General features: G+C 42.1%; 1 non-coding gene across 1 annotated transcript; it reads left to right on the top strand.

Moving 5' to 3' along the window:
• Positions 1-1049: 1049 nt before the first annotated feature.
• On the top strand, positions 1050-1124 carry Trnas-cga (transfer RNA serine (anticodon CGA)). Its single transcript has one exon. It is a non-coding gene; the product is annotated as a tRNA-Ser (tRNA).
• The last annotated feature ends 23009 nt before the right edge of the window (positions 1125-24133 follow it).

The raw sequence follows: 24133 nt of genomic DNA, 5'->3' as shown, positions 1-24133 counted from the left end.
TCAATTTATCTAGGAGAGTCCTGCGACTGATACAGTCAGATATGCTAGACAGGTCGAAGAAAATACCAACCGGCGCTGTTTTATCATAGCCTGTAAAATCTGCTGAGTGGACCTGTAAATGGAATTCTCACTAGAGAAACCCTTCTGAAACCAAACTGTGATCTGCTGAAGATATATTGTTGCTAAGGTGAGATGTTATTCTAGAATGCATCCCCTTATCAAATTTTTGGAAGATACTCTCAGCAATAAAAGAGATCAGTAGTTTTTGGCATCTTTCGTATCATCTTTCTTAATTGGGGCTTACATTGGATTATTTAAGTCTCTCTTGAAAAATGAAAGTGAATAGATTCTACAACAGTGGAGAGATGATGACTATATAAATATCAAGTAATTTTTGCCTAGTCTTCTATAGAGATCGTGATCTGTAATTTAGGCCGCTGCGTTTGCTCTGCCTGTTCCCTGATGTCAATCGATCATCAAATAGTACGTAATGGGAGCTCTTCTGCTGGGGGATTTAACATTCCATTGAATCTAAATCAGCCACGAATAATAATAACAATAACAGTAATAATAATAATAGCAACAGAATAACGTTCCCGTGATCAGCTGGAGCATTGTCATGGACCTACGCCAGTGCTACAGTACATCTGCTAACGATGAAGATGGGACCCTAAAGACAGTTATTTTGACGTTCATTTATTCGAAAATGCTCGTATCAAACACATACAGTCCGCTGCAAAAATTAGTGTCTTACAGTCTACCGCACGCTGTGCCCAGTTAAAACATAATTACAACAGTTCTCTACATTCTTACAAATTTTCGTCACACTAAACTTTAAACTACAAGGTTTTTTATTAGAATGAAATTTTCACTCTACAGCGGAGTGTGCGCTGATATGAAACTTCCTGGCCGATTAAAACTGTGTGCCGGACCGAGACTCGAACTCGGAACCTTTGCCTTTCGCGGGCAAGTGCTCTACCAAGTCAAGTTTGGAAGGTAGGAGACGAGGTACTGGCAGAAGTAAAGCTGTGAGGACGGGGCGTGAGTCGTGCTTGGGTAGCTCAGTTGGTAGAGCACTTGCCCGCGAAAGGCAAAGGTCCCGAGTTCGAGTCTCGGTCCGGCATACAGTTTTAATCGGCCAGGAAGTTTCAAGGTTTTTTATGTTCTACACTTTTTTAATTTATGACATCCATCAGCGAAATCGTAACAGTCCAAAAATCAGATGACTTCTTTATATTACATTTGTTATTTCTGCCCTTGACGAGTCTGGTATTTTACATAATTAGACCTCTGTTACTTTTGGGTCCAAACTTTCGACCACGTTTGTATGACATTTACTTAATTGGTTATTTCTGTTAATACATTTGGTTCACTCGTTAATATCGATAAGTAATTATACTTTCACATAAGAACATATAGAGGGTGTAACAGGTATAAGTAAAGATATTTCTGCTGGTGACTGAGGACAGTATGCTGAACATTACATCAGTATTTACGTCACATGCAGACTAATAACAACAGCTATTACGAATCATACGTTTTTAGGTCGATTCGTTCCTCCAAGTATACGTGACAAGAAAAAGCCATTAATGCTTATTTCCCATGAGCAGCAGGTCAGGTGTTGAAGTGTGGGCACGTGGACACAGAACTGTTAACCTATACTGACAGGCATAGTTCACTTAGTGGTGCAGTTACGCCCATGCAGAAAACAACAGGCAGTAAATTATGTAACGTGTTTGTGAGAAAATTGCTAGATGCAGAGAAAAAAAAACAACGCAGTGATTTTTGTGGATATTCAATTACCACATATAAAAATATCTGAATTTATACCCATCACACCTGTATAATCTGTTATTCCAAACATCTTACACAGTATAATCTGTCTTAAGTATTTAATTTCTTGTCTTACGTAAATTCAACCAGCAATGTTCATATTATCAAAGTACATTCATGATTACTGCATGCATATATGAAATTAATACTCTACTTATTGTTATGAGGTGAGAAGCTTTTTGCTGAAATCTGTTCTAAAGAAGCAGCATGTAACTCGTAAAGACTTGAATTTGGTTTCACAATAAGATAAATATATGTATTTCAATTGTTTCAGCGTTATTTTTCTGGTAAATATTCTAGTTGCATGTAGTAATCGATGTCTTAAGTATAATCTTTGCAATTTTGTTTTTCACATTTTCTCTGAATCTAAAGATGTAAGAACAGGTCTTAAGTATTTTTCTTACATGTTCTCTGAATCTAAAAGCTGTTACTGCATACGTACTCTTAAAAGGAATTACCGACACAGTAAGCGATCTTTCTAGGAATAAACTATTAATTTTTCGAAGGAAATGCAGAGAAATTCGAGAGCTGCAGTCCTACAAAAAAAAAAAAAAAAAAAAAAATCGAGGTATCGATTTTGAGTGCAGTAGAACATGAGATATCAGAGTTGTTTTACCGTTCTGGGGCCGCACATCTTACATTTATGCTTACAGAAATATAGCTCACACTATATAGTCATCTCTTTCATACATGCATTCAAAATTTCAATATATTCAGTGACAGAATGTGTAGAAAACGCTGATTAATATTTTTAGTCACAAAGGTAGATTTATAAACTTATTGCAACCTCCTTGCACGAGACAAATGAAACTATATGGTTCCATAGACCTTTGCAGTACCTTTAAGGTCTCATATATAGATGTCTGAGACCCTTCCAGGTCCATACACGAGGGTTGCCCAGAAAGTAATGCACCACATTTTTTTCAACAGTTTTTTGTTGAACATAATGAGAATTATACACACGAAAGAATGGTGTTTTATCTACACACCCTATTTTTCCACATCATCTCCATCCCGTTCTATGGCCTTCCTCTAGCGCGAAAGAGGGGCGTGTATGCCCTGTCGGTACCAATCCTTGCCCTGGTGGTGGAGCCAGTGCTTCACTGTGGTAATCACCTCCTCATCTTCCTCAAAATGTCTTTCACGAATGGCACTCTTTAATGGCTCAAACAAGTGGAAGTCCGAGAGGACCAGGTCAGGGCTGTAGGGTAAATGGGGTAACACTGCCCAACCCTGTTTTGCGATGTGTTCAGTAGTCCTCAGTCTTGTGTGAGGCCAAACGTTATCGTGTTGCAGCAAAACATCTCCTGGGTTGCTGTAGCGTCGAAGTCATCGGAAGCGCGTCTTGAGTTTTGTTAACGTGTTCACATATGCTTTTGCTTATGAATAATAGCGTAATATTACGCACTAAACGCCTGAAAAGGTGGTGGATTAAAGTGTAAAATGTCATATGGCTACGAAGTCTTTCGCTACGAATTTCTTGGATAAACATCTCTCGGTGTACATGCCGCGTCAATTCTGGATAAAACTCCAAGCTTTCGACCACTACCTCCATGGTCGTCGTCAGGGCTAAAACTGACTGTCGTGAGCTAGCGAGGTTCCCACTTTTATATGCCAAGGACGGCTTCTGATTGGCTGGAATACGTCATAGCAACAGCGATATGGCGCGTAGTGAAGTGGTGCCCTCTACTTCCATAGATGTAATTTCTATCCTGCGTTGCTTGCAGCGCCATCCCTTGAATCAGGAGGTAAAGTGCGGGAAGTTTTTCTCTGCGATTTTTCTTTATGCAGTGCACTCTTCCAAGTGTTGCTAAGTGCATAGCCGTTGTCTCTGTTAAAGTTATTATCGCTGAGTCTAATTTCGACTGCTTCCCGGATCACAGAGTCCCAGTAATTCGATGCGTGGGCTATTACTCTGGTTTCTTCAAATAAAATCTTATGCTTGTTAAGCAGGCTATGTTCAGCCACCGCTGATTTTTCCAAATACCTGTATTTTAGGTGGCGCTGGTGCTCGATGCAGCGGTCGGCAACGGTTCTTGCAGACTGGCCCACGTAATTCTTGCCACATTCGCAAGGAATAGTATAAATTCCCGGCACTCTTAAGCCGAGACTATCGTTGACTGATCTCAACATTTCCTTAATTTTCCTAGGTGGTCGGAAAACTGGTTTTATTCCTTGCCTCTTCAGGACTCTGGCTATCTTGCTCGTTGTAGCACCGCAAAAAGGAAGCCGCGCTATGTGATGGTCCTCTTCTTGTATATGGCTGGCATCGTGTCTTACTTTCTTGGACAAAACTGATTTAATTTCACCGGCGGAATAACCATTCCTCTTGAAAACAGTCGTCAAATGGTTAATCTCGGGAACGAGGTGGTCCTTGTCGGAAATAGTCCTGGCTCTGTGTATTAAAGTATTCAGCATAGCTCTCTTCTGAGACGGATGATGGAAGCTATGGCTATGCAGATATAAGTCTGTATGGGTTGGCTTCCTGTACACAGAATGGCCCAGTCGTCCATCCGGCTTTCGCTCTACCAACACATCTAAAAAGGGTAACTTCCCTTCCGTCTCTACCTCCAGTGTAAATTTTATGTTTGGATGTACACCATTTAAATGTTCGACGAACTGCTGCAGCGTGTCGCTGCCGTGTGGCCAGATTAAAAAAGTATCGTCGACGTATCTGTAGAAGCATGATGGGCGGAGGTGAGCACTGTTCAACGCTCGTTCTTCAAAGTCCTCCAAGAAAAAATTCGCTATAGCTGGTGACAACGGCGAACCCATAGCTGTTCCATCCGTCATTTCATAATAATTTCCACTGTATAAAAAGTAAGTGGTCGTCAAGGTGTGCCGGAACAACTTCAAAAATCAGCAGTGGCTGAACATAGCCTGCTTAACAATCATAAGATTTTATTTGAAGAAACCAGATTAATAGCCCACGCATCGAATTACTGGGACTCTGTGATCCGGGAAGCAGTCGAAATTAGACTCAGCGATAATAACTTTAACAGAGACAACGGCTATGCACTTAGCAACACTTGGAAGAGTGCACTGCATAAAGAAAAATCGCAGAGAAAAACTTCCCGCACTTTACCTCCTGATTCAAGGGATGGCGCTGCAAGCAACGCAGGATAGAAATTACATCTATGGAAGTAGAGGGCACCACTTCACTACGCGCCATATCGCTGTTGCTATGACGTATTCCAGCCAATCAGAAGCCGTCCTTGGCATATAAAAGTGGGAACCTCGCTAGCTCACGACAGTCAGTTTTAGCCCTGACGACGACCATGGAGGTAGTGGTCGAAAGCTTGGAGTTTTGTCCAGAATTGACGCGGCATGTACACCGAGAGATGTTTATCCAAGAAATTCGTCGCGAAAGACTTCGTAGCCATATTAGTTTCCTCTACGGGGAGGATATAGCGCGCAGCGTTCGTCACCTGGAGAAGCTGCGCCTGAAACAGTCTCAGTTGCTGAGCAATCTGGCTTTTTTACAACGCTGTCGTGACAAGGAGGTAGTACCGAAGTTTGCAGTCGTCAAACATCACATCAGAACCGCTGCAGTAAATAGAATTTTACGAAAGACCAGCCATGCTATTGTGAAAGAGAGGATACGTCATACCAGGTATGAACTAGACATGAACGCTCGTCTGTTATTTAGTTGCCATTTACTTCTGGCCGGAGTCCTCTCACCATTGGACTGGGAATGGGTGGATATGACTTTGGCGGCACACCAACGAGCCAATTTAAGCAGGACTACGGTGAAACAGGCCGATAAATTTGAGCGGCTTAACCGTGATCAAGAAACTACTGGGTCCAACGGCATTCACCGCACTGTTATCAACTTCTCTGACAAGGAACTTGATGAAGCTACCATCTCGGCTCTCAGTAAAGGATTGAACTTTGCCCCAGCTCCACGTAAGTTACCGGTGGTTGAGATTATTAGTGGAGTGGAACAAGCAGTTCGTCATCTTCCTCAAGAAGCAGCGGACGACGTAAGGCTTGCTACTAGCCGGATTTTAGCGACATCCAAGCCGCCTAAGTCAAACATCAGCAGAGAGGAGAGACACGGACTGAAATTGTTGCAGAAAGACGAAGATCTGGTTGTTCTACCTGCTGACAAGGGAAACGCCACGGTAATCCTCAATGCTAAGGATTACCACAAGAAAGTTGGATTATTACTGGAGGATAGCACATACCGGATTCTCAGACGGGATCCCACATCGGCGCTCAGCAGGAAGACAAGGGAGCTACTAAAAAACTCTGGCCTCTCCGACGAACTGGTGAAGAACTTACGGCCGAGAGCGCCTAGGCCACCAAGACTGTACGGTTTGCCAAAGGTTCATAAGGAGGACGTCCCGTTGAGACCGATTCTTAGCGCTATTGGCTCTCCTACGTACAGGCTTGCAAAACACTTAACTAAATTGTTGGCGCCTATAGTTGGTCACTGCCCGCATCATATTAAGAATTCAAAAATGTTTGTTGATATCATAAAACAGATGAAGATAGGCCCAAGTGATATCATGGTCAGCCTCGACGTGGTTTCTCTGTTCACCAAAGTACCTGTGGATGACACCTTACAACTGTTGGCTGCTCATTTTTCCTCAGAAATTTTGAAGTTGTTCCGGCACACCTTGACGACCACTTCCTTTTTATACAGTGGAAATTATTATGAAATGACGGATGGAACAGCTATGGGTTCGCCGTTGTCACCAGCTATAGCGAATTTTTTCTTGGAGGACTTTGAAGAACGAGCGTTGAACAGTGCTCACCTCCGCCCATCATGCTTCTACAGATACGTCGACGATACTTTTTTAATCTGGCCACACGGCAGCGACACGCTGCAGCAGTTCGTCGAACATTTAAATGGTGTACATCCAAACATAAAATTTACATTGGAGGTAGAGACGGAAGGGAAGTTACCCTTTTTAGATGTGTTGGTAGAGCGAAAGCCGGATGGACGACTGGGCCATTCTGTGTACAGGAAGCCAACCCATACAGACTTATATCTGCATAGCCATAGCTTCCATCATCCGTCTCAGAAGAGAGCTATGCTGAATACTTTAATACACAGAGCCAGGACTATTTCCGACAAGGACCACCTCGTTCCCGAGATTAACCATTTGACGACTGTTTTCAAGAGGAATGGTTATTCCGCCGGTGAAATTAAATCAGTTTTGTCCAAGAAAGTAAGACACGATGCCAGCCATATACAAGAAGAGGACCATCACATAGCGCGGCTTCCTTTTTGCGGTGCTACAACGAGCAAGATAGCCAGAGTCCTGAAGAGGCAAGGAATAAAACCAGTTTTCCGACCACCTAGGAAAATTAAGGAAATGTTGAGATCAGTCAACGATAGTCTCGGCTTAAGAGTGCCGGGAATTTATACTATTCCTTGCGAATGCGGCAAGAATTACGTGGGCCAGTCTGTAAGAACCGTTGCCGACCACTGCATCGAGCACCAGCGCCACCTAAAATACAGGTATTTGGAAAAATCAGCGGTGGCTGAACATAGCCTGCTTAACAAGCATAAGATTTTATTTGAAGAAACCAGAGTAATAGCCCACGCATCGAATTACTGGGACTCTGTGATCCGGGAAGCAGTCGAAATTAGACTCAGCGATAATAACTTTAACAGAGACAACGGCTATGCACTTAGCAACACTTGGAAGAGTGCACTGCATAAAGAAAAATCGCAGAGAAAAACTTCCCGCACTTTACCTCCTGATTCAAGGGATGGCGCTGCAAGCAACGCAGGATAGAAATTACATCTATGGAAGTAGAGGGCACCACTTCACTACGCGCCATATCGCTGTTGCTATGACGTATTCCAGCCAATCAGAAGCCGTCCTTGGCGTATAAAAGTGGGAACCTCGCTAGCTCACGACGTTCCCCCGCCTGCTCTCGACTGTGGTGTCACATTTGCCTACTTTTTAGTGCAGTGTTCCAGTGACTATTCAGTGTTGTTTGTCTTTCTCGTGTTGCGAACGGAAACCATGCTGTCGCTAGGTGTGAATTTTATGTCTTTTGCGAACAGAATCCAGACTGTCGCCGTGTTTTTTTTAATTGTCTATTGTTTTCCCTGTCTGCTTCGTATGTATTTTTATTAGCATCATCATCCCTCTGTTGTTGTTTTAAGTTCCACGATTTCTTTTCGCCTTGTTACTCTCTAAGTCTCCGATTTTATCGCCTATTTTGTTATTCTTTGTTCTCTTGATCTTTGTCACAAAATCTGTTGGCTGAAGAGCGGCATACTAAGCTGCTGCCAGCCCGCCCCCTTCGGGGGGAATTGAAATTCAATAAAGAAAAAAAAATAGCTCACGACAGTCAGTTTTAGCCCTGACGACGACCATGGAGGTAGTGGTCGAAAGCTTGGAGTTTTATCCAGAATTGACGCGGCATGTACACCGAGAGATGTTTATCCTGTAAAATGTCATATTAGGTTTAAAAAAAGCAATACGCATTAATTTACTTTCTATAAGGGCAAAATATGCGACCATGCACGACAAAACCTTGATGCTGCGTTTTGCAAGGACATGACATGAATTATATTCATTTGTTTAAAATGACGGAAATTTTATCCGACCCAGAAGGATAACTACGCCCGTTAGCACGCCGCTTTCGGAATTCCGAGAGGTGATAGAGAATCTTATACAGTATTAGAAGGCTGAGTTGTGTTTTAACAGTTAAGAGGCAGTACATTACATTAGAATCAGACTTTGTTTGACAATATAGTGAACTCACTATCTTGTCAAATAACGAAATATTTAATTGTGCATTTGGGCATTCTTTATATACTTTTTTAAGAAAAGGGTTCTTGCGTAATTTTATGGACCGAATACTATTTGTATGAAAGCCTTCCAAAAGCAAATTATGTTCATAAAATTCAAAAAATAAAAGTGTTTTCTGAGTAAATGAAAAACATGAGCCTTTCTAAGGTCCGCTTTAACAAATCGGACCCCCATAACCCGCTTTTGACAAAATCTTGACTACGTCCTCGCAAGAAGGAACAAAAAGGCCGGAAGATAAAGAACGAAGTGCTCGGATTAAAAAGGTTGTAAGACACGGATGCAGTCTTTCGCCCCTACTGTATAATCTATACATCGAAGAAGCAATAACGGAAATAAAAGAAAGGTCAAAGAGGGTGAAAGGATATCAACGATATACAGTATCTGTTGAATGGAATGAACGGTCCAATGAATACGGAATATGTGAGTGGACAGGAAAAAGACAAAAGTAATGAGAAGCAGCAGAAATGATATAATGAAAAATTTAACATCAAAATTGGCTATCACGACGTAGACAGAGTAAAGGAATTCTGCTGCCGTGGAAGGGAAATAGCTCGTGACTCACGAAGCAAAGAGAACATCAAAAGCAGACTAGCCAGTGTGGTGGCCAAGATGATCCTGGCGGTAACGAACAATGGCTTTAATTTGAGTAAGTAATTTTGAATGTATGTTTGGAGCGCAGCTTTGTAGAAGCATGGACTGTGGGAAAACAGGAGCAAAAGACAATCAATGGGTTTGAGATGTGTTACTACAGAAGAATGTAAAAAATCTTGAGGACAAATGAGACAAGCAATGAGGAGGTTCTCTGCAGAATCGGCGAACAGAGGAACATATCAAAAATACTGGCAAGAAGAAGGAATAGGATATCAGGGATCAACCTCTGTGGTGCTAGAGGGAGATGCGGAGGGTAAAAACGTAGGAGAAGAGAGAGATTGGACTACATCCTGCAAATAACTATGGAGATAGGGTGCAAGTGCTATTCTGAGATAAGGAGGTTAGTGCAGGAGTCAGAAGATGACTAAAAGGAAATGATTTACTTTACAGACCAGTGTGATGAGTCAAAATATTACGACAACCTGCCTTATAACTTGTTGGTCCTTCTTTGGGTTGCAGTATAGCAGCGATTCTTCGTTGCATGGATTCGCCAAGTCCTCGGTAGTTTTCCTGACGTACGTGGCGCCAAATGTCTGTGCACAGGTAACGGAGTTCCCACAAATTATGGGCCCGTGGTTTGTGAGCCCGATAGCGTGCAAAGACGTATCCAGTCGGTTGCAGACAGGCGAATTTGGTGGTCAAGACGTCAACGTGAGTTCACTAACATACTCCTCAAACTGCAGCAGGACGATTCTGGCATATGACATGGACAGTTGTCCTGCTGGCAGATGCCGTCGCTGTTAGGGAAAATATCGAGATTGAAACGATGAATAATATTTACTTAATCCACAGTTCCTGTGGAAGCGCAGGTCAAGGTCCTCCACAGCATAAAACTGCCATTACAGGCCTGCGATCGTACACGGTGCATGGTTGGTTGGTTGATTTGGGGGAGGAGACCAAACAGCAAGGTCATCGGTCCATCGCGTTAGGGAAGGAAGTCGGCCGTGCGCTTCCAAAGGAACCATTCCGGCATTCATCTGAAGCGATTTAGGGAAATCACGTCAAAACCTAAATCAGGATGGCCGCACGCGGGTTTGAACCTTCATCCTCCCGAATGCGAGTCCAGTGTGGGCCACCTCACTCGGTCATGGTGCAGTTTTCGAGCATCCGTTCACCAGTATGACGGTGTCACCGATCTCGACTGTAGATCAAGTGTACCCATAAACGTGGGTCATCCCACGGTCCATCCTCGGTGATCCTGTGCCAACTGCAGTTGTCTTTGCTTTTGTTTTAATGGTTGCTGCACCAATTCGCGTACCCTATGCAAGATATTCTCTGTCTCATATTTCACAATAATACAAGGTAGGATGACCTTTTCGGAATTTTTAAATGGCCTCTTTCAAACCCATCTGGTATGGATCCCATACTGCACATCAATACCATAGCAGAGGACGAGGAAACATAGCGTGCGTTGTCTGTTTAGTAGATCTGTTGCAGCTTGTAAGTTTACTGCCAATGAAACGAAGTCTTTGGTTCGCCTTCCCTACAACGTCATCTGTGTGGTCGCTCCAATTTAAGTTGTTTGCAGTTGTAATTAATAGGTCTTTAGTTAATTTAGATGTGTGTGATTTATAGTGTAACAGAAATTTATCTGTTTACTTTTAGTACTCAAGTGGATGATCTCACAGTTTTCGTTATTTAGGGAAAATTGCCACTTCTCGCACCATTCAGGATCGTGCCTAAATAATTTTGCATTTTATTTTGATTTTCTCACTGATTCGATGCGGTCTGCCACGAATTACTCTCCTGTGCTAACCTCTTCATCTCAGAATAACAGTTTCAACCTACGTCCTCAGTTATTTGCTGGATGTATTCCAATCTCTGTCTTCCTCTACAGTTTCTACCCTCTACAGCTCCTTTAGTACCATGGAAGTCATTCCGTGATGTCTTAATAGATGTCATATGATCTTGTCCCTTCTCATTTTCAGTGTTTTCCACACATTCCTTTACTCTCCGATCCTGTCCAGAACCTTCTCATTGCTTACCTTACCAATCCGCCTAATTTTCAACATTCGTGTGTAGCACTACATCTCAAATGCTTCGATTCTCTTCTGTTCCGGTTTTCTCACAGTCCATGTTTCAATAGTATACAATGCTGTGCTCTAAACGTATATTCCCAGAAATTTCTTCCTCATATTAGAGACTATGTTTGGCACTAGTAGACCTCTCTCGGCCAGGAATGCATTTTTTTCGAGTGTTAGTCTGCTTCTGATGTCCTTCTTGCTCCGTCCATCATTGGTTATTTTGCTGCCTAGGTAGTAGAATTCCTTAACTTCATCTACTTCGCGACCATCAATCCTGATGTTAACTTTATCGCTGTTCTCATTTCCGCTACTTTTCATTACTTTCGTCTTTCTTCGATTTACTCTGTACTGTTCATTTCATTCAGCAGGTCATGTAATTATTTTTCACTTTCACGAAGGATAGCAATGAAATCTGCTACTCGTATCATTGATATCCTTTCACCCTGAATTTTAATCCCGCTTCTGAACCTATCTTTTATTTACATCATTGCTTCTTCGATGTACAGATTGAACAGGGGCGAAAGACTACATCCCTGTCTCACACCCTTTTTAATCCGAGAACTTCGTTCTTGGTCGTCCACTCTTATTAGTTCCTCTTACTCTTGTACATATTGTATATTACCCGTCTCACCCTATAGCTTACCGCTATTTTTCTCAGAATTTCGAACATCTCACCCCATTTTACTTTGTCGAACGCTTTTTCCAGGTCGACAGATCCTGTAAACGTGTCTTGACATTTCTTTAGTCTTGCTTGCATTACTAACGGCAACGTCAAAATTGCCTCTCTGGTGCCTTTGTCTTTCCTAAAGCATGACCGATCGTTGTCTAACGCATCATTGCAAACAATCTAGAAGGCTGGTCAGATTGTGTCCTAAATAGTTTATATATATTAGGAACAGCAGAATGCCTATGACACTTCCTTGGTGAACGCCAGATAGCACTTCTCTTTTACTCGACGACTTTCCTTCGATTACTACGAACCGTGACCTTCGTGACAGGAAACCACCAAACCAGTCGCACAACTGAGACGAAACTATGTAGACACACAGTTTGATTAGAAGTCGCTTGTGATGAACTATGTCAGAAGTCTTCTGGGAATCTAAAAATGTAGAATTAATTTGAGATCCCCTGTCAATACCATTAACTACTTCGGGTGTATAAAGAGCTAGTTGTGTTTTACAAGAACAATATTTTCTAAATATTTACTGTAGTAGTAGTAATAGTAGCAGTAGCTTTATTCATTTGTAGTTCTATTTTTACAAGGATATAGGACATGTCAAAGTATTTACAAGTTTAGACCAATTTAAAATAAGCTAATTCGTACACACATACATTTACAGACTTCTAGTTAGAGACAATCATTAGATTTACTCCTGGTATACAATACTTTTTTTTTACAAATTACTTATTAAATAATGTAATGCCACACTTTTCACTCATATCTCACCATCAGTCTCTGCACACACAATACACACATTGTTTCATAACACTTCACTCACTACAAGCACAAACACACACACATACACACACACACACACACACACACACACTCACACACACACACACACACACACACACACACAAACACACATTGTCGATCTCTGGGCCATTTTCTGTATCGCAACTTCCCATTTGATCTCCTGAAAAACTGAGTCAGCGTCCCTCCGTAATGAGAGAGATGTTGAGCTCGGAAAGAGGAAGAGGTTTTAGTATTGTGCTATGCATAGCTTGAGGTTAAGTATTTCTAGAAAGGAAAAAAGAATGAAAAAACATAAAGTGAAGGTGTTACGTGGAATGTGGAAAGTTTTATAATCATTATTATTATTATTTATTTGTATAGCATTTTTTTTATCAAACCCCTACTCTGTTTTATCTCAGTATTGCGTCAATGTATAAAATGTATTGCATAACAGGTACTGTTTAGCTACCTCTTTAAATATTTCTACAATTTCTTTAATCTCCTTTGGTAATTTATTGTACAGTTTTATTCCTCGGTAGAAAATGTTGTTTTGACTTTTATGTTATTTCTCTTGGTAAATGTAAGTTGAGTGTAGCTCTTGTTGCATGGTCATGGACAGAGCTGTTTGTGCAGTAAATTACCAATGTTGTTTTTTATGTGTACAACTGACTGGTAAATGTATTCACATGGAGCAGTTAAAATCCCCAGTGTTTTGAAAAGTTCTTTACAATGAGCTAGACTAGTATTTTTGTTTTTTTTATGGCTGGTTTCTGGAGTTTGAAAATTGTGCTCATATTTTTGCATTTGTTCCCCAAAAAAGAATGCCATAGCTAAGAACTGAGTGTACATATGAATAATATGTAACTAAAAGACACTGCATGTTACACATTGATGATAGGATTCTAAGGGCATAACATGCTGATGACATTCTGTTTGCAAGTACCTTTGTGTGTTCACACCACTTCAACTGAGAATCAATATTCATTCCTAGAAATTTTGCAATTGTTACACAGTGTATAGAGGTGCCATCTACATTTCAGTTAACATTGTCATTTTTCTTCTTCAAACCGAAATTCATGGCATTAGTTTCCTTTATGTTCAATGTCTCTTTAATAATTATTGACCAATCATAGGCGTCCGATGTGGCCGAGCCGTTCTAGATGCTTCAGTCCGGAACCGCGCTGCTGCTACGGTCGCAGGTTCGAATGCTGCGTTGGGCAAGGATGTGTGTGATGTCCTTAGGTTAGTTAGGTTTAAGTAGTTCTAAGTCTAGGGGACTGACGACCTCAGATGTCAAGTCCAACAGTGCTTAGAGCCATTTGAACCATTTGACTAATCATAAACTTCCTTGAGAGTTTCATTTGCTTTCTCTGCAAGGAGTTCTCTTGTTTTCTCAGTGACTATAATATTACTGTCATCAGCGAAGAGAATTTTTTCACCATTAGTAACCTACTGGGAAAGTCATTGATGTATATCAGGAAAAGTATTGGTCCTAATATGCTACCTTGCGGAACCCCTATATTAATGTATTTTGGTTCTGATAAGTGCTTTACTAAATGTTTGGATCTATTTGAAGTATGTGTTTTCTCTACTCTTTGTGCCCTATCTGCGAGGTATGATCGAAACCAGTCATTAGCTACCGCTCTTATTCCTAATGCCTCTAATTTATTTAAAAGAATCTTGTGGTCGACTATATCAAAGGCCTTAGAAAGATCCAAAAATATGCCTGTGCACACTCATCTTTATCAAGAGCATCAAATACAGCTTTTGTGAATTCTACTATGACTGACTCTGTATTTTTGCCACTTCGGAAACCAAACTGTGATTTGCTTAAAATATTGTATTTATTCAGGTAATTCATTAATCTGTCTTTCATAATTGCTTCTATTATTTTTGAGAATGGTGGTAGCAGGAAAATGGGACTGTAATTTTCTATATCTTCTGCATCACCATTCTTAAGCAAAGGTAGAACTCCTGCCTGTTTTAACTGCTGTGTAAATTCCCTGATGTGAAGGATTCATTTATTATATTTGTTAAGGGGCCTTGTATAATCCCTATGCATTGCTTCAGTACACACACTGGTACTTCATCTAAGCCTACTGACTTCTTATTTTTTAAATTTTTGAACAGTTTTATTGAATTCATTCTCTGTTGTTGGAAGTAACATCATTGTATTTAGTGCAACATTATTTACAGGTATTTTTGTTTAGGGGAATTATTGCTGTAACTTCTCTGCAATATTTGAAAAATGTTCGTTTGTATAGTTTGCTAAGTGTAGTGGATCATTTATTACTTTATCCCCCTCCCTTAGCAGTATGTTATTCTGGGTTTGTTTTGCCTCTTCCTGTTTCCTTTTTTATAACATCCCAGACTGCTTTGTTTTTATTCTCTGCATTATATATTATTTTGTCATTAAATGACTTTTTTGCAGTAATCAGCACCTTCATATAGATCTTTGTGTACCTATGATAGAAATGTAAGAGTTCTGGACCATTGCGGATCTTTTTCATGGAACTGAGGTGTTTAAGTGTTTGGGAGGACTTCTTTATACCTGCTGTTATCCATCTGTTCTTGTGAGATGATCCAATGGTTCAAATGGCTCTAAGCACTATGGGACTTAACATCTGAGGTCATCGATCCCCTAGAATTAGAACTACTTAAATCTAACTAACCTAAAGACATCACACATCCATGCCCGAGGCAGGATTCGAACCTGCGACCGCAGCAGCCGCGTAATTCCGGACTGAAGCGCCTAGAACCGCTCGGCGACAGCGGCCGGCTGTGAGAAGTTGATACAAACATGCGTACTTTTGAAAATTCCTTTTCAAAGTTTAATTTAAACTATGTGGAGAATTTAGAGAATTTCATATTCACATTGGAATTCTTATACCCTTCATCCCAGCTTTGTTTCTCTGGTTCTTTTGAAAAATCTGTTATTTTGATTTCTGATAGATGTAGTTTGTAGGCTTGTAGTTTAGGGAATGATTCGATGTCTGATTTTACTATTGTTATTTGACAGAGATGGTCTGATAGTCTGAGATCTTTTACAGCTACATCGCATTTTTCCCTGTCAATATTTGTAGCCATATGATCAATTACTGATGCAGTCATTGTAGTAACCCTTCTTGCACTATTGACCAATAGAGACATGCCAAAACTTTGAAGGATATTTGTGAAGGTACTGCTGGAATCATTTATGATATTAGCGTCGATGTTAATGCCCCTACACAGAATTAATTTGACCTTTGTACTTGAGACTTTATCTAGAACTTCTGTTAATTTATTGAAAAAGTGTCGACACTTGGACTGGGGATCTATACACATACAAAATGACTATGTGTCAACAGGTCATTTCCTTGCAGGTAATTCATAACGTTCCAAAATCCTACTGCAAATCGACGTCAGTGGTACGTATTACACCTATTTCCTTTCTTGAATATTGGTGTGACTTGTTCAACTTCCCAGACTTTAGGAGGGAATGTGCTGACGACAAGAGAGAAAAAAATGTGTCTGGAGCGAGAACGCTGTGTCGATACCTGTATGAATATCAATTTGTGATCAATTTGCGTAACTCCTTCGTTATGAATTTGTTTTGGCCCCTCTACCGGCTACGGTACTGATGAGGGTGGGTTTCAATGTCTGCCAAGACCAGACACGTACCTGCGAACAAACAAAAAATTAATTATGCAACATTATTAATTTTTTTCGAAGTGATAATTAAATCTTTACGGCTACCCCTCGCATTCGTCGCCATTTTCAGGACGAATGCGAGAATTATTTCAGGACTGTAGATGGCACTGAGCAAAGCTGGATAGTGGCTACCACACTGGACTCGCGTTCCAGACGACAGTGGTTAAATCACGTCCGGATATCCAGATTTAAATACTTCGCCATTTCCTTACATCGCCTAGCGCAAATGCTGGCATGTTTCATTTGAAAAAAGTACGGTTTGTTTAGTAAACTTACAACATATGGAGTGTAGATTGTATGAATTAGGAAAATAATGTCACACTCTCAAAATATCCACCAATAAGGGCGGCCGCTGTGACCGAGCGATTTTAGGCGCTTCAGTCTGGAACCGCGCGACCGCTACGGTCGCAGGTTCGAATCCTGCCTCGGGCATGGATGTGTGTGATGTCCTTAGGTTAGTTAGGTTTAAGTAGTTCTAAGTTCTAGGGGACTGATGACCTCAGAAGTTAAGTCCCATAGTGCTCAGAGCCATTGGAACCATCCAACAGTAAAACTAAAGATACAGCCAACTGTGGAAAACACCAGGTCCGATGAAAAACTGTCACTGAAGACGAGGCACTACAACAATTGTTTTCGATATTTAGGATGCAAAAGGAACTTAAGTGATGATAATGACGTACAGAAATGAATCAATAAATGTCAGCACATGGGTGGAAATGTAAATAAAAACCTTAAAGAACAAGACGAGGAAAGACACAAAATTAAAGTTTTACGAAACAATGGTTGTAACTGTCTTGCTCTACGACAGTGAATCTTCGACTGAAAAAAAAATAAAAACAAAAGAAAGCCCAAAGCAGCGTAAAATCAGTTGAAACGAGATTTCTAACATCTCTGTAAGGTGGTACAAGGGGGGCGAGGGACAGTATTGTGAAAAATGAAAATATACAAGAAGAATTAGGAATATTTGATTTAAACTGCGGACTGGAAGAATATATGTTGAAATGGAGGCAGCATCTGCCCTGAGGAAAAAGAGACATTGTAAGGTCGAGAAAAACACGTTAAAATTTTGAAGTCGGAATAGGCGTACTGCCTAAACCGTGAAGTAAAGAAAATGAAAACGATTAATTTTCTGCTGCGTCCTACCCTTATTCAGGCTTATCCTCCGTCTGTAGAGCCTTCGTCGTCGACGGGACAAACGTCCATTCCCCTTCCCGAGGATTATCTCGGGAATTCCATTTTGCTCGCCGAGGCTGACGCCTGTCAACAGCCGTGCTGAGCTGGATAACCCGTCCCCGTCAATCACCAAAGATAAGCACCGTCGGGCGTGGACAGTACTTGGATGAGTGTCCATCCGAGTACGCCGCGTGCTGTTGGCAATTTTCCCAATGCTTTAGTGGCGTAGAGGAGCGGAAGGGTATTGGCGTGAAGTTTCTGATCACCTGCCTTTGCGCCAATGTCTGGTTTAAATTGCGGACCTCTTCGCAGTGTCTAATCACGCGAAGACGTGTGACGATTGATGGTGATCCGTCCATCAGATGGGAACTTTAATCTCGGCGGCCTCCGTGGTGCTCTTCTCTCATCATATCCAACACGAACATGACAGTGTACTACACACGCGCGAAATATTGTCACCTATGTTTAACAGACACAGTTACGTACACAGATCTCATATTCCGCGAAGGAAAAGTGCCTGTGGGCGCGGAGCATCGGTAAAACCTTTTCAATTAGGCTGCTGAACATGCTCTTTGGAATCTGCATCTACATTTACATTTATACTCCGCAAGCCACCCAACGGTGTGTGGCGGAGGGCACTTTACGTGCCACTGTCATTACCTCCCTTTCCTGTTCCAGTCGCGTATGGTTCTCGGGAAGAATGACTGCCGGAAAGCCTCCGTGCGCGCTCGAATATCTCTAATTTTACATTCGTGATCTCCTCAGGAGGTAGGGGGAAGCAATATATTCGATACCTCATCCTGAAACGTACCCTCTCGAAACCTGGACAGCAAGCTACATCCCGATGCAGAGCGCTTCTCTTGCAGAGTCTGCCACCTGAGTTTGCTAAACATCTCCGTAACGCTATCACGGTTACCAAATAACCCTGTGACGCTCTTCTTCGGATCTTCTCTATCTCCTCCGTCAACCCGATCTGGTACGGATCCCACACTGATGAGCAATACTCAAGTATAGGTCGAACGAGTGTTTTGTAAGCCATCTCCTTTGTTGATGGACTACATTTTCTAAGGACTCTCGTAATGAATCTCAACTTGGCACCCGCCTAACCAACAATTAATTTTATGTGATCATTCCACTTCAAATCGTTCCGTACGCATACTCCCAGATATTTTACAGAAGTAACTGCTACCAGTGTTTGTTCCGCTATCATATAATCATACAAGAAAGGATACTTTTTTCTATGTATTCGCAATACATTACATTTGTCTATGTTAAGGGTCAGTTGCCACTCCCTGCACCAAGTGCCTATCCGCTGCAGATCTTCCTGCATTTCGCTGCAATTTTCTAATGCTGCAACTTCTCTGTATACTACAGCATCATCCGCGAAAAGCCGCATGAAACTTCCGACGCTATCTACTAGGTCATTTATATATATTGTGAAAAGCAATGGTCCCATAACACTCCCCTGTGTCACGCCAGAGGTTACTTTAACGTCTGTAGACGTCTCTCCATTGAGAACAACATGCCGTGTTCTGTTTGCTAAAAACTCTTCAATCCAACCACACAACTGGTCTGATATTCCGTAGGCTCTTACTTTGTTTATCAGGCGACAGTGCGGAACTGTATCGAACGCCTTCCGGAAGTCAAGAAAAATGGCATATACCTGGGAGCCTGTATCTAATATCTTCTGGGTTTCATGAACAAATAAAGTGAGTTGGGTCTCACACGATCGTTGTTTCCGGAGTCTATGTTGATTCCTACAGAGTAGATTCTGGGTTTCCAGAAATGACATGATACGCGAGCAAAAAACATGTTCTAAAATTCTACAACAGATCGACGTCAGAGATATAGGCCTATAGTTTTGCGCAACTGCTCGACGACCCTTCTTGAAAACTGGAACAACCTGTGCTCTTTTCCAATCATTTGGAACCTTATGTTCCTCTAGAGATTTTCAGTACACGGCTGTGTCTGCATGCCATACGACTTTACTTTGTTTTAGGATGATTTCTCAGACGGTCTACATGTCGAGGTTATGACAGAATTAAATTAGAAGTGGTTGGCTTGTACATTATTCTTCAAACCTTCTAGCACTCGGTTCAGAAAAAAATGTGATTTATTAGTTAGGCTTGACATTGGGATATTAGAGTAATTCTAAAGCTTTAGACAGATGATGCGCCATCTTAGCTGAGTGTCGGTGTTGGCGTGGCACGTCGGCCGGTGCCGGGACGGCGCGGTCAACGTCCGGCGCGGCAAGGCCCGCCGGCAGGTGACCCAGACGGCCATGCATATGCGGCGCGACAGTCGCCATCAATCTGGCGGCTGCCCGCGACTGGCGCCAGACGCGAATTCATCACGCCGCCATCGCCGATCGGCTGCGCGTAGCAGATGGCGGCCGTTTTAAAAACAGCAGCGCGACACCGCGGGAGCAGCCGCATCTGAATACTACCCCCGTGGCTACGTGTGGCCGTGGGCGGCGCTTGCGGGTTCAACGCCACCGTCTCACGGATCATCACATTATGTAAACCTCTAAGGCGCTAGCTGTCTTTGCTTACCTAAGGACCGAGCTTCTTAGGCCGAACCGTAGATGTGTCTACATGGCACGCCCTAGATCTTGGTCATTTAAATCCGGTGGGCAGTCTTCGACCACTAGTGACAGTTTCTGGACGCTACAAGATCGAAAACATGTCGGTGCGCGGAATTCTGAATGCTCGACTGTATTTCCGCGGTCTCCTAGAGCGAGGTGACGCAGTGGTTAAGATACTGATCTCTCATCCAACAGAAACAATCTCCTAATACACTTCGATCTTCCAGATTTAGATTTCCTACGTCGCCGGCCGGTGTGGCCGAGCGGTTCTAGGTGCTTCAGTCTGGAACTGTGCGACTGCTACGGTTCGAATCCTGCCTCGGGCATGGATGTGTGTGATGCTCTTAGTTAGTTAGGTTTAAGTAGTTCAGAGTTCTAGGGGACTGATGACCTCAGATGTTAAGTCCCGTAGTGCTCAGAGCCATTTCCTACGTCGCATAATGAAAATACTCGTATATGTCCACGAAAAGAACGAGAGAGCTGTCATTCTACTACCTCATTCAGTCACAGCATGAACTTCGTCTCTTAGGACATCGTCGATGGAATATTCCCCTACTCTTTATTTTTGTACAGTTGACTGAACACTTGAACCGCCTGGTGTATTTCATTCCATACGGCTCCGCATTGCCGCCTAATGAACAAAATACGAGCGTATGTAATACCAGACCAGCAGTGCGATTGGACAGAAGATTTTCTAGCAAACAGAACAGAGCATATCATTCTGAAACGAGACAAGTCTTCGGACGCAAATGTAACATAGAGCGTGCAACAAGGAAGTGTTATAGGACAATTACTTTTCATTACACATAAATGGCATAGTAAATAAAACCGGAAGCTCCGTGAGGCTTTTCGCGAATGACGCTTTTTGATACAAAAAATCACAAAGCTAGAAAATTTTAGCGAAACAACGAATGATGCAGGAAGTGGCAACTGACTCTCAACTTAAACAACTGAAAATTACTACGCATACATTTCCGGAGTGGGAGGGAACGCCTGGTCCCCGGCATGAATCCGCCGGACGGATTTGTGTTGAAGCCCGGTGAGCCGGCCAGTCTGTGGATGGTTTTTAAGCGGGCGAATGCGGGCTGGTTCCCCTTATTCCGTCTCAGCTACACTATGTCGGCGATTGATGGGCAAACAAGTTCTCCACGTACGCGTACACCACCATTACTCTACCACGCAAACATAGGGGTTACACTCGTCTGGTGTGAGACGTTCCCTGGGGGGTCCACCGGGGGCCGAACCGCACAATAACCCTGAAACAGTGGTTCGGTGTGGGAAGGCAGAGGGATGAAGTGGACTGCGGTAGTCGTCGTGGGGTTGTGGACCACTGCGGCTGCGGCGGGGATGGAGCCTCTCCGTCGTTTCTAGGTCCCCCGGTTAACATACAATACATACAATACAATACTACCCATACATAGACAGAAATACCCTTATTGTATGACTAGACGATTGCAGAACAATCCCTGGAAGCAATTACTTATATAAAATATCTAGAAGTATGCTTACGGAGCCATTTGCAGTAGAATCACGGCATGAAATTAATCGCGGCAGGGCAGGCGCCACACTGTGATTCATTGGAAGAAAGCTTAGGAAATGTGGTCATCAATGAGGAAGGTAATTTACAAAACCCTCTTTCGACCAAGATTTGAATACTGCTCATTAGTATTGGATTCGTACCAGATGTGACTCACAGACGAATTACGGAAGATCCAAAGGAGAGCAGCACGTTTCGTTACCGGTTCATGTAGCATGCGCAAAAGCGTCACGGAGATGCCCAGACAACAGCAATGGCAGACGCTGAAAGAGAGGCGTCGTACATCACGGTATGATCTACTGTTAAAATTCCGAGAGCGTAGATTCATAGAGGAGACAATCAGTGTATTGCTTCGTGCTACGTATATATCGCGATAATGCCATGAGGATAAAACTAGAGAGATTCGAGTCCACACGGAGGCTTCCCAGCAATCGTTCTTCTTGCGAATCATACGGGACTGGAACAGGAGGAGAGAGAAGTGACAGTGATACACAAACTACCCTCCGACACACAGCGTAACGTCGCTTGATGGTATACATGTAGATGTAGATATATTACAATATGCACATCGTGCAACGAGCGGTATGATTTTCAGCGTATCACAGCTCCGAGAAATACACCGAGAGAATCGTTGCCCTCGTACTGAATGTTTTTAAAGGCATCATTACAGGAGATGGTACTGGTAAAAACTATGGAAAGTGTAAACACCATTTTTATAGGTGTCCTTTATCGTCCTAAAACGTACCTTACGTACTCAGGAGCTAGGTAGGTATCCAACTACCCAACTGTTCCTTAGTAGGGCCTTTCATGATAACATTCAAAGCTCAGTCATAAATGATAGAGTAGCGCCTAGAGACCGTAATGTAAATCAAAGAGACAGATTTATATGCTAGTACCACTGCTCCTCACATCATTTTTCTCGACGTTGTATGTAGTGCCCTTTCAAAACTGTGATAATGGAGTTCATTCTCATACAAAAAGGGATACTCTTTCACAGTTGATGACCAAAAGTATAGATTTAATTACCAGAGAAGTGCTGCATGAAAAGTATACTACTCTCTTCCCAAGAAGAGCTGATTATCTGATCTGGTAACTTCTGCCGACCCTTCTCGATGACCGTCCACAGCAGAAACACAGTTTTTCTGTTTGAAACGTCCCCTTTGAACAATTATATACAAGACTGTGCTTAAACTGACACACAATATTTTGTTAGCGCAACGCAATCTGACTTTCAATAATCCCTACAAAAGAATGGCCCTGACTAACATTAAACTATACCTTTCACAAATGACTTACCTCACAAAAATCTTCGCTACTCAAGCTACTGCAATACAGCGAACGCCACTACTGCCAGCTAAATAAAAGATTCAAACTATGGAAGGCACTAACTACTGATAGGCATAGTTAGCAAATGAAAGATTTTAATAGAGAACAAACAATGTATTTACCTTAATAGTCATAATATATATATAGCAGTTCATGACAAATTTCAAAACTCCGCCATCTCTCTCCCCACATCCACCACTGCTGGCGGCTCACCTCCAACTGCGCAACGCTACGCGCTGTTCACAGCCAGCTGCCTAACACTACAATGGCGAGTATTACAACAATGCAAAGCAGCCACAAACTGCACACAGCACAGCCAGTGATTTTCATACAGAGGTGGCGTTACCAATAAAAAAAAACCTAAACAGCCTACTTACATAGCCCCCATGCTCCCCACAAAAAAATTTTACAAATTTTTTTGGGCACTGGCCAATACATATTTGTTAAAATTTTTCATAATCGTAATTACAATAACAAAGAAATCAAATGCACACACTTATTGATACAATGTTGGTCAAAAGCTAAAATTTTCTCACAGTCCATAAAGACAGTCCTGATCATTCATCACATTGTAGTGTTTTTCTCAAAGTCTGAGCAGTAAAAGAAAATGCACACGGAAGTAGTGGATTTCCATGCAGTCTTGAAGAAGTAGCGTTGTCCTTCCAATGGAAAGACAGTGCTGACTCTTGACATGCTGACAGGTAATGGGCCACAACAGAGCAAACCCACAGCGGATTCAGTCGAAGTTTTGAAGAGTATTGGTGGGTAGGTCATCACAGAGGAGACCCGGAGATTCTCTCTACAATTATGCGCTAGCAATAAACAATAGCTACACTAATTACACAAACTACAAGGAAAAAATCAGAAGATTCCAGTGAGGCATCCTCGGCTAAGGGTCGACATATGAAACGTCCCCTTTGAAGAATTATACATGACTGTCCTTAACCTGACACACAATATTTTGTTAGCGCAACGCAATCTGACTTTCAATAATCCCTACAAAAGAATGGCCCTGACTAACATTAAACTATACCTTTCACAAATGAATACCTCACAAAAATCTTCGCTACTCAAGCT

Source organism: Schistocerca nitens, chromosome 1 (genome assembly GCF_023898315.1).
Source record: "Schistocerca nitens isolate TAMUIC-IGC-003100 chromosome 1, iqSchNite1.1, whole genome shotgun sequence".
Taxonomy (NCBI): domain Eukaryota; kingdom Metazoa; phylum Arthropoda; class Insecta; order Orthoptera; family Acrididae; genus Schistocerca; species Schistocerca nitens.
The sequence above is the reverse complement of the archived record's forward strand: the minus strand, read 5'-3'. Positions and strand labels throughout refer to the sequence as shown.